The 12,632-nt window shown below is 45.9% G+C and overlaps 1 protein-coding gene across 1 annotated transcript in view; it reads left to right on the plus strand.

Moving 5' to 3' along the window:
* SNTB1 (syntrophin beta 1) overlaps nt 1-12,632 on the plus strand; it is a 243,608-nt gene that overhangs the window by 158,788 nt on the left and 72,188 nt on the right. The gene's annotated exons all lie outside the window — the stretch shown is intronic.

The raw sequence follows: 12,632 nt of genomic DNA on the forward strand, positions 1-12,632 counted from the left end.
CTGTTGACACAGATAGTTTGCAAATAAAGCAATTGTAATCTTGCCAGTAAGATGCTATGGACAGAGGAGCCTGGTGGGCTACAGTCTGTAGGGTTGCAGAGTCAGACATGACTGAGCGGTTTAGCGCACACACATGCAGCAGTGATAATAACAGCGAAGATTAGAGCGACTGCTCTGTGCGTGTTCTTCTCAGATATCATCTTTTATTCGTACTCTTAAGCCAGCAGGCTCTGAACTTCATCATTTCCGAGCACCTGTTTTGTGCAAGGCACAGTGCTGGGCAGGAGGGGGACAGGTGTGTAGACATGAATGCAGGGAGGGCAGCTGCAGCGGAAAGGACCCGGGGTCATGGTGGCACTGGCACTCTGATTTCTTTTCCTAAGGGATGTGATGTGTTGAAGATCGTGAAACTCCTGGGAGTTAACCGTCCTCTTGATTCCAAAGCATTAAGCCTTTGCCATTGTCCCAATACCTGATTGCTGTTCCTTGAACTTGACCGTGAGTGCTCGGGAACAGTGGGCTTTGGGGACAGTCTGACCTCCCAGTGACTCACATTCTAATAGGTGGTAAATGGGAATAATGATTGTTGCAATAACAGCTTTCCTGCCAATGAACCTGTCATCTGAGAAGGCCTGGTTCAGTGGCACTTGAACAGGGCATCGGGCTGTTTTCCACCATTGTTCTTTGTTTGCATCAGTTCATGCATGGGTCCCAGCCACCGACTTCAACACAGAGTGTGCTGTTTGCTGTGGCACTGTCCCATCTCTCGCAGATTGCGAAGGACTAAAGGGACAATGCAGGTGGTGGTGACACCGAGATCATAGTAGACAAAAGCCACAGGTCGTGTCTCGTGACCGGATGTGTGACGCTTCCTGGTGAAAACAGCACTGTAAGGCTGGACGGCAGTGTTTTAGAAGTCACAGCCTCTTGCCCTCTCCAATCACATGTGTTTGTTTTAGGGGCAGTCCTGTTAGTCTGGGATCTTTCAGTTGCAAGTGACAGAAAGCTCAACTCGGCTTGAGCACAAAAAAGGGGACCTAGCACTTCTGATAACACAGTGTCCAAGGGTGAGCTTCAGGAACGGTGGGCTCCAGGGCTCACAGAAGGCTAACGGGCCTGCGTCTGCATGTTTTTGCACCCTCTCCACTTTGTTGGTTTATACCCTGGGAAGCGCCCTTTTGTTTGGCCCAAGAGTTCCAGCTTTGTCTGGGTGTTTTTGTTTGTTTTCTTTTTATAGAGGGCTGCCTCAGTGAACAGAAGGCTTTTGCTCTCATATTTCCAACAAAAGTCCTAAATCAGCCTTATCTAAATTGTGCCCCGATGGATGAGGAAAGGTAGTTCTAAAATGGAAAAGTAGGATACAGCGCAAGAAAAAGACTGAATGGATTCTGGGGAAGGAAAAACAACAGACATTGGCTGTAGAAGGGAATGGGGAGGAGTGGATCAGAACGAAAAACGTCTTTACTGGGTTAGGATCCAGAGTGGTTGCAGGGATACGCTGTGTACGTTAGGGTCTGGCAGGAAATGGATGGCAAACTCAGAAGGGGTGACTGGACAGGATTCAGCACAGCGACAGCTTATGAGTGTGGCCGAGACAGAGGAAGTCAGGAGCTGAGCGGTAAGCGGTCACTGCCATCCTTCACCCGGAAGTGGCCAGGAAGAGGAGCAGCTACCTGACGCTAGCAAGACTTGCAGCTCTGGAAAAGGGCCACTCGCTGCGAGCTGTGGTCTCTTAGCAGAGAGACAATCCCCGTGAATCCCTGCCTGCTGATCTCCTACTGGTGTCTGCCTTGGGTTGAGGCTGCCTGGAAGCCAGAGGCAGGGGCCACAGATGCTCGGTTAAGGTCAGCCTCCCTGGGCTCCGAGCAGGGCAGCCCATGGTGGGGCCTGGCTCTGGAGGCACGGGGAGGCTGTCAGCACACACATCCCTGCACCTCGCGAGTAACCAAGATGCTGTCAGCTCTAGAAGGTACTGTTCTCGCATCTCTTTTAGCACCAACTACAATTAGAACCATCACCATTTGGATAGTTGAAAAATAGTTATTATGTCATTAGTAGTGATAGTAGCATTTTTTCCAAAGGCTCCATTTTCTCACTTATAAACTGTCTGCTTATGCCTTTTGTTTATCCCAAATTATCCGTAGACCATTAAGCATTCCAATGGAGCAGTCATAGAGGTGCATAAAAAGCATTCTGGTTTTAGAATATTGTTGTTCTTTTGATGTACTTTCAGATCATCAGATGTTTCTTTAAATTGTATCATGCATTATGCCCATGAGAGCAATCAGTAACGACTTATCATGGATAATTATCAGAAGGGAGAATGTCTTTTATTGCCTTCATCTTCAAAATTTCTTAAAAGATTACCATAGATCAAGTCCAAGGAAGCAAATCCAAACTGGAATTTTTTGAATAAATATTTGATACTGAATCCTGATGTGGAGACATAAGAATGGTTTTTAGCAAAATGTTACAACGAATGGCAAATCCTTAATACTGTGGCTTTCTTATATTACCACAAATATCAGAGAATTCACTTGGTATTTGTAAAGATATAAAGTATGATCCTATATATATTCAGCTGTAATTTATCTTAAATTGATAGCCTTTGTCTTTTCCTATGCTGTTAATCTTTGATTTATTTTTTTTTTTGGACTAATAACAGTAGCTCCAGGACAAAGTTTGTACATATTATATTCAATTTCACGTTTTTAAAACTGGCATTTACATGAACTAAAACAATAGGAAGCAACAACAGTTTCCCTTCTAAAATTCTTTTCAGTGCAAATCCTCAAGCTTCCTCTTCACTACACAGAATGAAAACTTTGTATTAAAGTTACTCTTTACAGTGAGGTGATCCAGGGACCTGAAGAAATGATCGTGAGTTAGTGGGGAGAACTCAGTCATGCCCCGAGGAGAACGAGCATCAGAGAAAGGGAGGTGATGGCTTCTGGTGACGCTGGGGGTAAAGGGGCCCGCCTGCCAGTGTAGGAGATGGAAGGGATGCGGCTTCGGTCCCTGGGCCGGGAAGACCCCCTGGAGGAGGCCGTGGCACCCCACTCCAGTGTTTTGCCTGGAGAACCCTAAGGACAGGGGAGCCTGGCGGCCTGTGGTCCGTAGGATGACAGAGAGTCGGACACGACTGGAGCAACTTAGCACTCAGAGGCTTACACTTTGTAGGGAGGGCAGAGCAGAGACTGGTCCAAAGGGAAGTGGGGTTATCCTGAGGAAGATGATGAGAAAATCTGGTACTTTGGGTGGCTCCCAATTGTGGAAGTTCTTGAAAACTGGACAGATGGTTTGAATTTGATTTGTTGGCCATAGGAAATCTTCATATACATAGTCAAGGAGAAGGTAACTTAGAGGTGACCTCCCTGGACTGAATGTTTGTCTCCCCCCAGAATCTGTGGACTGAAGCCCCAATCCCTAATGTGATGGATTTGGAGGTGGGGGCGTTGGGAGGTCATGAGGTTTAGATGAAGTCGTGGAGATGGGTGGAGCTCCATGGTAGGGTTGGTGTCCTAAGGGGTGAGGACCCCAGAGCCGTGTCTGTCCACCCCACGAAGATGCATCAAGCAGGGAGGCTTCTCCAAGCCAGGGAGGCGACCCGCACCAGCACCCGTGTTGGCGCCCTGGTCTTGAAGTTGCAGCCTCCAGAACTGTGAGAAATAAGTGTTTGTTCTTTAAACCATCCAGTGTATGATGATGTACTCTAGCAGCCTGAGCCAAGAGAGTGACCAAACACGCCTCTTCTTTCTAAAGATGAGGGATCTGGGACCTGGAAAAGGGAAGGTCTCTTATTTACAGCCACACTCTAAATCAAGGTACAGGAATAATGAGTGAATGGCACAATGCTGTGGTTTCATTGTCTCCTTTATTTAATTTGTAAAGAGTCTAGTGCAGCTCTTTCATCGCGGTCACTTTGCCTCTCCCCTTGGACTCTGGCGGACGTTCTCTGAGCCTGCTGCAATCAAGGTCAGCCACGCCGCCCCCCAAACGGGGCCGTTCCTGCGTCCCCTTGACGTCCTTGGGCCTGTGAGCTGTGGACCGTGGTGACGGGGTCACTGCCGTCCCCGTGGGTACTCTCATCTGTAGATGGGCCAGGTGCACCAACAGAAGCATCTTTCCCGCCATCAAATTAGCCTCAAACCATTTAACTCCTTGCAAGCCCCACTTGCCCCATAAGTGCTCGTCTCTACCCTGAACTATAAAACACATTATGCCCCAAATAAATTTTTTGAATCATCATTCTTTAGGTAGTCTTTTTATGGTTATTACTGAGGTGTCTTTAATGGTCCTATTTCGGACAAAAGAAAAAGAGAAAAGAAAACAAAGATTAATAAAGGAAAAATAAACAGAAAAAAATAAAGTTCTGACTCGCTACTTAAAAAAACAGTAATAAGCAAATACATGGCAGAATTGTTAAATTCTGTTTTGTGCTCAGTTTATCAGGTGTTGTCTTTATTTTTACCTTGTTATCTCAGTTTGCAAACTATTTCTTGTCATATTAAAAACACAAAAATACAACATGGTTTAAAAAAAAAAATAACCCAGTTGGGAGCTCTGAGATGCAGTTCAGTTCTCAACTTCCCCTCATTTCCACAAAAGTTCCTTTCAAAAGGGAATGTTTAGAGGAATGTGTCTCCTCAGGGTGGTATTAGAAGAGAGTAAGTAAGTTGGTAATTGGTATTTATTATGTGCTTAGTCTGTCTCAGGCAGAGTGCTTTAAATAATCCCTAATCCACCTGCAATGCAAGAGACAGGGACTCAGTCCCTGGGTCCATAAGATCCCCTGGAGGAGGAAATGGCAACCCCCTCCAGTATTCTTGCCTGGGAAATCCCATGGACAGAGGAGCCTGGTGGGCTACAGGCCGTGGGGTCACAAGAGTTGGACACGACTCAGCCTAGGAGGCTAGCTTGGAGAAGTTAAGGGACTTTTCTGAGATCACTCCTCTAGTGAGAGGCAGGGCCAGAGTTTGAACCCCTCTTTGTAACTCTGTAGGCCAGAACTTTCCACTAAGCTGAGCTAAAGGGACCCAGGGACCGAGTGTTCACATGAGTGAGACCCCCGGAACCCCCAGAACCCATACCAAAAGCAAAGTTTCAGAACTAAGAGCCGTATCAAAATATCTCAGACCCTTCATTCGCCTTTATGGAAATGAAGGGTGGCTGTCGGTTCGGCTGCTGTCACAGAATGCCCTTGACTGTCTGGCTTATAAACAAGAGAAATTTTTGTCTTGTGGTTCTGGAGGCTGGATGGCTAAGATCAGGGTCCCAGCATGGAGCCTGATTTACAAACCGCCCTCTTCTGTGTCCTCATGTGGCAGAGAGAAAGAGGACTAGCCACTCTTCCTCTTATAAGGACACTAATTCCATCATGGAAGCTCCAGTCTACGACCTAATCACCTCACAAAGGCCCCGCCTCCTAAAACCATCACATTAGGGCTTCCACGTGTGAATTTGAGGGGGAGGGAAGCATTCCGTCCACAGCAGGGTGGGCATACCACCCCAGGGCAGCGCTTTCTAAAGTCTTTTCTCTCCTGCCCTACAAAGACTGAAGTTATCTTTGGTAAGATAGGTTAAGAGGAACACTGGAATACAAACACACACTACACAAATATGATTTGTGTTTACAGACACACTCCAATATTTTGGGCACCTGATGCGAGCAGCAGACTCATTTGAAAGGATCCTGATTCTGGGAAAGATTGAAGGCGGGAGGAGAAGGGGACGACAGAGGATGAGATGGTTGGATGGCATCGCCAACTCAATGCACATGAGTTTGGGTAAACTCCAGGAGTTGGTGATGGACAGGGACGCCTGGCGTGCTGCCGTCCATGGAGTCGCAAAGAGTTAAGACACGACTGAGCGACTGAACAGCAACAGCAGATACACACACAGAGAGTGCTGGCCTTGTTTTGCGTGTTTTCCAGTATCTGTGAATTTCCGGTATCATGGTTTAATTAAATGTCCCCAGTCAACAACATGGTTCAGATTTAAGTTACTGCAAGTAATTTTGTACTATTAACTGTAAGTAATTTTAACTGTGTTTTAACTGCATATTCACTGTAAGTAATTTTGTAAAGCACACGTTTTGCTGCTAGTTTTTACCCACAGGTGGCTGTGCGCATGGAGCTGCTGAGCGTCGTGGTGACAGCCGGGCACATCACTTATTTCAGTCTGCTGTGATCAGTCACAGCACACTTGTTCGTTCACACACAGACGGTGAGGGGGTAGGTGTGCGTCCTCCTTGTCTCCCAGGGGTCAATCGATATGACATTTGCAGGAATGGATATTAGAATCAGAATGAAGGTAAGCTTATGAGAGTTGCTGTGAAGAAAGGAGGAGGGTGAGCTGGAAGAGTGACACCAGGGAAAGACTTCACATTCATGGAGCTCTCAGAGAAGTTCCACATCCCTGGAAGTTCCGGGTGCAGTGGAAGAAGCAGCTAGCTGATCCAGGCCTAGAAAGGAGGATAATGGCTTGTCAGGGCACAGACCGGATGCTCGCGTCTCCTACGCGACGCGACGAGGAAGCGACGAGCGCTGCTCAAACTGCTCTCAGTGAGTTTTCGGCGAAGGAATAAAAGCACTGAATCCCCAATCTTTCTAAGGTTTTAAATTATAGATTATTTAGTAAATATTAATTTTATTATTTTATATAACCGACAGTAAGACTATTTTAATGTCTTAATAACAGTTCTGAAAATCCATAGAATAATACCAGTTTTTCCAACTGATTATTGAGTTCATTTGTATGATTTCTGCTTGCACAGTCATTTTTATTTGTCCACCACTGCTGGGCAAAGGCAGGTCTCTGTCTCTCTGTCTCTTTTTCTCTCTACCTTTACCCATCTCTCCCTCTGTTTCTCCATTCATTCATCTACCTACCTTATCTCTTTCTCTCTACCCTTATTCATCTCTATGCACCCTTATCTATTTCTGCCTCCCTATCCACTTACCCAGCTGTCTCCTGTTGCTGTCTGTCTGTCTGTCCATCCATCAGTTTATCACATTTTTATATCATTACTTAATTCACTAGGCCACCATTAATGTTCAGTTCCAACAATAGCAATCTATTCATTCCCCCAAAATTCCAGGTGAAATATAACCAAGTAATTTTGTTCTTTAGCTACATTGCCCAGCTATATTAGAAGAATCTCAAATGTAAATGTAAACCAGCCCTGGCCTGAGTCAGACAGGCTGCTGGTAATCAAGATCTTGACAGTGTAATTAATGGAATGATATTTCTGGAGCCTGTAAATATATCAGCTCCACCATCTGCCTAAAAATCACCTAAGTAAGAACTTCCTACCCCTTCTTCCAGGGAGAAAGTGGTCTCTGACCTGAGGGGACTCCCGTCTGGTAAATGGAAATAGAGTTACTGCCCAGGCCATCCCTGACGGCATTGTCCGTAAATAAGACTGTCTGCTGGGCTGGGAAGCACAGCTAATGCGGTTAAGTGGTGACAGGCCTGATGTGTTGCTGTGAAATGCACTCAGCAAGTTCCTGCCTGAATCACCTGAGACGGAGCAGGACACGAAAACCTGGCAGCAGCTTGGTTATCTTCCTGTTGGTCTCTCACTATAAGCGTTAAAGTGAACGTGCCAGACTGAACCGCCGACTCGATGGACGTGCGTTTGAGTAAACTCCAGGAGTTGGTGATGGACCGGGAGACCTGGCGTGCTGCGGTCCAGGGGGTCACAACGAGTCAGACACGACTGAGCGGCTGAGCTGAACTGAACTGATGAGTGGAGTTCAAACTGCCCCCATCTTCCATTTGCTCTAATAAAAATCAGTGACTTAAAATTAGGATGGATGTTGGCGTGGAGACAGAGGCAGCCATAGTAAAAGCGTGAAAAGTTGCCCACTTTTATACGTGACTTCACAGTGCAGCGTAGTCCTGAGTCGCTCCCCCTGGGGTGGAGCCGCAGAGCTGCCCGCGCGAGACACGGGGGCGTGTGTGTTCAGTTCTCATAGGTTGACTCGCACAAATTCACCTGATTCCATCTCTTTGGAAATGATCATGAGACTCAAGATAGAGAGCTTCCTGGACCTGGTTGTGTGGCTAGCAGACTAAGCTTTGTTTTAGCTTATTAGGCTTTGCAGATTGCTCTTCCTTTATGAAATAGATCATACATTGATGACAGTCTTAGGTAGAATTCTTTGGAAATTGAGTCTGAAATGGAGATTCTCGAGGAGCAATTGCTAAGGGAGGACTCTGCTATACGATAAACTGAGGCATGTTGGACATTTCCAGTTTGAGCAAAAATCAGTTCAAATTGGACGTATATAAGGGAAAGGCTTATATAGAAAAAGTGTGGAAGCAAAGGAAAGAAATGTTCGATCATTTATAGCTTGAAGCCCACATTGGCTGCGATTGATTATCCTTAAGTTTGATTTCATAACCTCAAGGCATTTCAGGGCTTAGATTTTGGTTTGCTCACATAGACCTCCTAAGCAATAGATCCATCTCAGTCTAATGGCCTCCTTGTTTACTTAATTTAACAGCTCTTAGGAGAAACCTGTAAGGAAATGAATGACACAGCATAGGCAGGGGAGGAAGCAGAGCATGGATGACGTGGTGACGCTGCAGGGAAAAAATGGGATGGTCACGTCCTGGGTCTCAGGCGAGTCCCTGGGACCCGCTGCCAAGTGAGGGCCTTTGGCTTTGCACATGAAGAAATTCAAGAGCAAGCCAGAGTACAGTGAAAGCAGGTTTATTCAGGGAGATCCACAGTTCAAAATCAGAGTGCGGGTCATCTCAGAAGGCAAAAGGATATGGGTTTTTACGGGTTGGGTAATTTCATAGGCTGGACTTCTCTGGTAGCGCAGTGTTAAAGAATCCACCTGCTGATGCAGGAGACGTGGGTTCAATCCCTGGGTCAGGAAGATCCTCTGGAGAGGAGAAGGCAGCCCACTCCAGTACTCTTACCTGGGATATCTGTGGACAGAGGAGCCTGGCGGGCCACAGCCCATGGGGTCACAGAGAGCTGGACATGACTTAGCAGCTGAACAACACAAAACAATTCAGCAATTTCATAGGCTGATGAGTGGGAAGATTATTTCAGCTATTTGGGGGAAAGGGCGGGGGAGTTCCAGGCATTGGGTCACCACCTACTTCTTGGCCTTTTATGGTCAGCCTTGGAACTGGCATGGCACCGTGGGTGTGTCATTTAGCACATGCCGATGTATTACAATGAGTTAGGGTTAGTATGCTGAGGCTTGTGGTCTGCCGGAAGTCACATTGCCTGCCATCTTGGACTCAGTTGCTTCTACCAGTTTATTTCATGTCCATCTGCAATGGCCGTGTCATTCTTTTCAAGGTTGTGCCTGGCCCCTTCCTGTCTCAGAATCGGCCCACCCTGTGGGGAGTCTGGAGCATGAATGGCAGTACAGAACTTCCCCACCCGGAGCCATGAGCTGGGTTGATCCCCCCCGCCCGCCAGCCACGGGCAGTTCTCTAAAGAAGGCAAAGGGGCCACCGAGCAGTCAGCGTTCACATCAGGGAATTTTCTCTTCAGACCAGCAGTACCTGCTGTAATTACTGGCGTGTCTGAGAGGGGGAGAAAATGCCAACAGATGTACATGGCACCCTTAAGGAGCAGAGAGAGAAAGATACTTTTAATGCTTTGAAATTCCCAAATGTTATTTCAGAGTCCCTTTGCATACTTACATTTTTGGTTTGGGCTTTTTATTACTTCTAATACAAGTAGACTGCAACTTTGCAAATTCAGTGCAAATTATCACATTTCATTTTTCATCCTGAAACTCCTTCAAGTTGGTATTTTCAGGTTTTTTCAACTGAATCACTTCCTGGGTTTATCAAGTGCATAAACTAGAAGTTCTTTATATTGATTTTATTTAGAATTAGGGCTAGAAATATAGGTGTATCTAGAGTTCTAGAACCTGATTTATGAACATCCCTATTTATATATTTACATTTCCCTATTTACATATGGGCTTCCCAGGTGACTCATGTGGTAAAGAATCTGCCTGCCCATGCAGGAGCTGCAGGAGACACAGGTTCGATCCCTGGGTTGGGAAAATCCCCTGGAGAAAGAAATGGCAACCCACTCCAGGATTCTCGCCTGAGAAATCCCATGAATTTCCCAATTCCATAGGCCATGGGGTTGCAAAGAGTCAGACACGACTGAGTGACTAATAATTAATAACGCTATTTACATATGGTCTGCATCAGGATAAAAGTGAGGATCTTTTTGGAGCCTCAGAAGTCAAGCGAGACTCTCAGAATTGTCCCTACTCACTTCTGCTTCTTTGTGATTCAGGGAAAGCCCTAAAATATCACTTGATCTGTTTATACCTACAGGATGTAACCTTGAAAAGAGGCAACTTCTTATTTAGGTCTGTAGCCCCAGTGCCTAAGCAGTGTCTGGGAAACACTAGGTGGTCAGCTGATGTTTCTAAATGCATGTCAGTGCACCAGCAGTTCCAGCCATAGCCTGCATTCCTACTCACAGTAGACACTGCTAAGCATTTTCTCTGGAAATAAAGTACAGCCTCACATTTTGTGTTCAAAGGGCACACTCAGGCCCAGACACCCGACCCTCATTTCTGAGTTCTGAGCAGTCATGCTTTCACATGAGAACTCTCGGATCACAAACTTGGTATGCTTAGGGATTTCCTTCCTTGGAAATACCAGGCTTCTCAGTGTTGAGTGAGGTGCATGTGTGGGCGCTGAGTGCCTGCTCAGTCATGTCAGGGACTCAGTCCACGGCTCCCCTGTTCATGGGATTTTCCAGGCCAGATTACTAGAGTGGGTTGCCATTTCCTTCCCCAACGCTCAGAGTGGCCATACTTGATTTTTGTGAATTTAACATCTTTCTTAATGAAAAGAACACTAGATCGGAACTCAGAATTGGAGAACTCTATAAACTGAGGTTGCTGATTGCTCTGGTGGGAAATGTCAAGTTTTTATTGAGATCTAGAGCTAGGAGGTACAAAAAATAATAGAATATGAATTGGCAGCTTTATGTTATTTGGTCATAATCGTGCAGCTAGTTAGCTTTAGGTGTGAATCTAAAACTCACTCTGATTTTCAGTCCAAGACATTCCACCTGGTACACCTCACAGTCGTGTAAAGCATTGTGAGAGCTCTGCAGAATCACGCAAATATATGGCCTCAGCTGTTTCTCCCTCGGGGAGGATGGGGTGCCGCTGGCCGAGGACTTTAGTGAGATCAAAGGCAGGGATGCACAAGAGACGCGGGTACTTCTAGAGCAACACGAGTGAAATAGAGGAACAGGTCTCTGACAGAGAGTGAAAGTGAAACCTGGGGGGCGTCGGCGGAGAAAGAGGGTGGGGTGAGAGGGCTTCTGGTCATGGTGGCTTGCTGGCCACAGCCTCTCTCGCCTTAAGCAGCCTTGACACTCCCCTGTTGTCAAAATAGCGCTGGCAGAGTCCCCGTCTCCCAATCTATCTACTTCCCTCCCTTCCTCCTCGGTAACTGCAAGTTTGTTCTCTACATCTGGGACTCTATTTCTCTTTTGAAAATAAATTCATTTGTACTAATATTTTAGATTCCATGGATAAAGCTTAATCTTTTTTTTTCATTTATTTTTATTAGTTGGAGGCTAATTACTTTACAATATTGTACAGTAGAAATTAACACAACATTGTAAATAACGTACACTCCAATAAATTGGAAAAAAAAAATAGTGCTGGCAATGTTTATTGGGCTTCCCTGGTGGCTCGGATGGTAAGGAATTGATAGCTTATGGTGAACGGTGTCAGATTTGTGATCTCTGAAGAAGATGTAGCTTCAGGACCAGGGAGCAGGCTTGATCACCCAAGAGCTTTTGTGTGGCAGAGTTTATTAAAGTGAAAGAGGGCAGAGAGAGCTTCTGACACAGACACCAGGAGGGGGGTGGAGCGTACCCCCACTAGTCTAAGCAAGGGAGCTGTATACTTTTTCAATTGGTTACTACCATAAATCAAAATAATGTCTCAAGGTTGTCATGGTCTTACGAGAAAGTGAAAAGTGAAGTTGCTCAGTCATGTCCGACTCTTTGCGACCCCTTGGACTGTAGCCCACCAGGCTCCTCTGCCCATGGAATTCTCCAGGCAAGAATACTGGAGTGGGTTGCCATTTCCTTCTCCAGGAGATCTTCCACACCCAGGGATTGAACCCGGGTCTCCTGCATTGTAGGCAGACAGTTTACCGTCTGAGCCACCAGGGAAGTGACCCTCTCCCATAATTTACATTTTAAGATGACAGGATTAGAACTAACAATAGAAAGATCTTACCAGGTCTTACCACTCCCATAATATACGTTCTAGGATATCAGGATCAACCAGAAGGTTTTCAGGAAGGAGAAACTGTCCTCAAGCAGGGTACAGTTGTATAATCCTTAGTACAGAGTTTAAACTGAGTTGTTTGCTGTTTATCATTAGTTCCGGGCTTAAAGAAAAAAAACATTTTATGTGACTAAGTCTAAGGAATGTAGAGAAAAAAAGACATTTGTCCTTTCTTCCTCCTTGAGAATTCCAGACCCCCCTTTCCTCCTCGGTGGGGACCCTGGACTTCTTATCAACCTGCCTAGGAATTGACTGTCTCAGTATCTGCCTGCAATTCAAGAGACTTAGGTTCGATCCCTGGGTCAGGAAGATCCA

Source organism: Muntiacus reevesi, chromosome 12 (genome assembly GCF_963930625.1).
Source record: "Muntiacus reevesi chromosome 12, mMunRee1.1, whole genome shotgun sequence".
NCBI classification, from domain to species: Eukaryota; Metazoa; Chordata; class Mammalia; order Artiodactyla; family Cervidae; genus Muntiacus; species Muntiacus reevesi.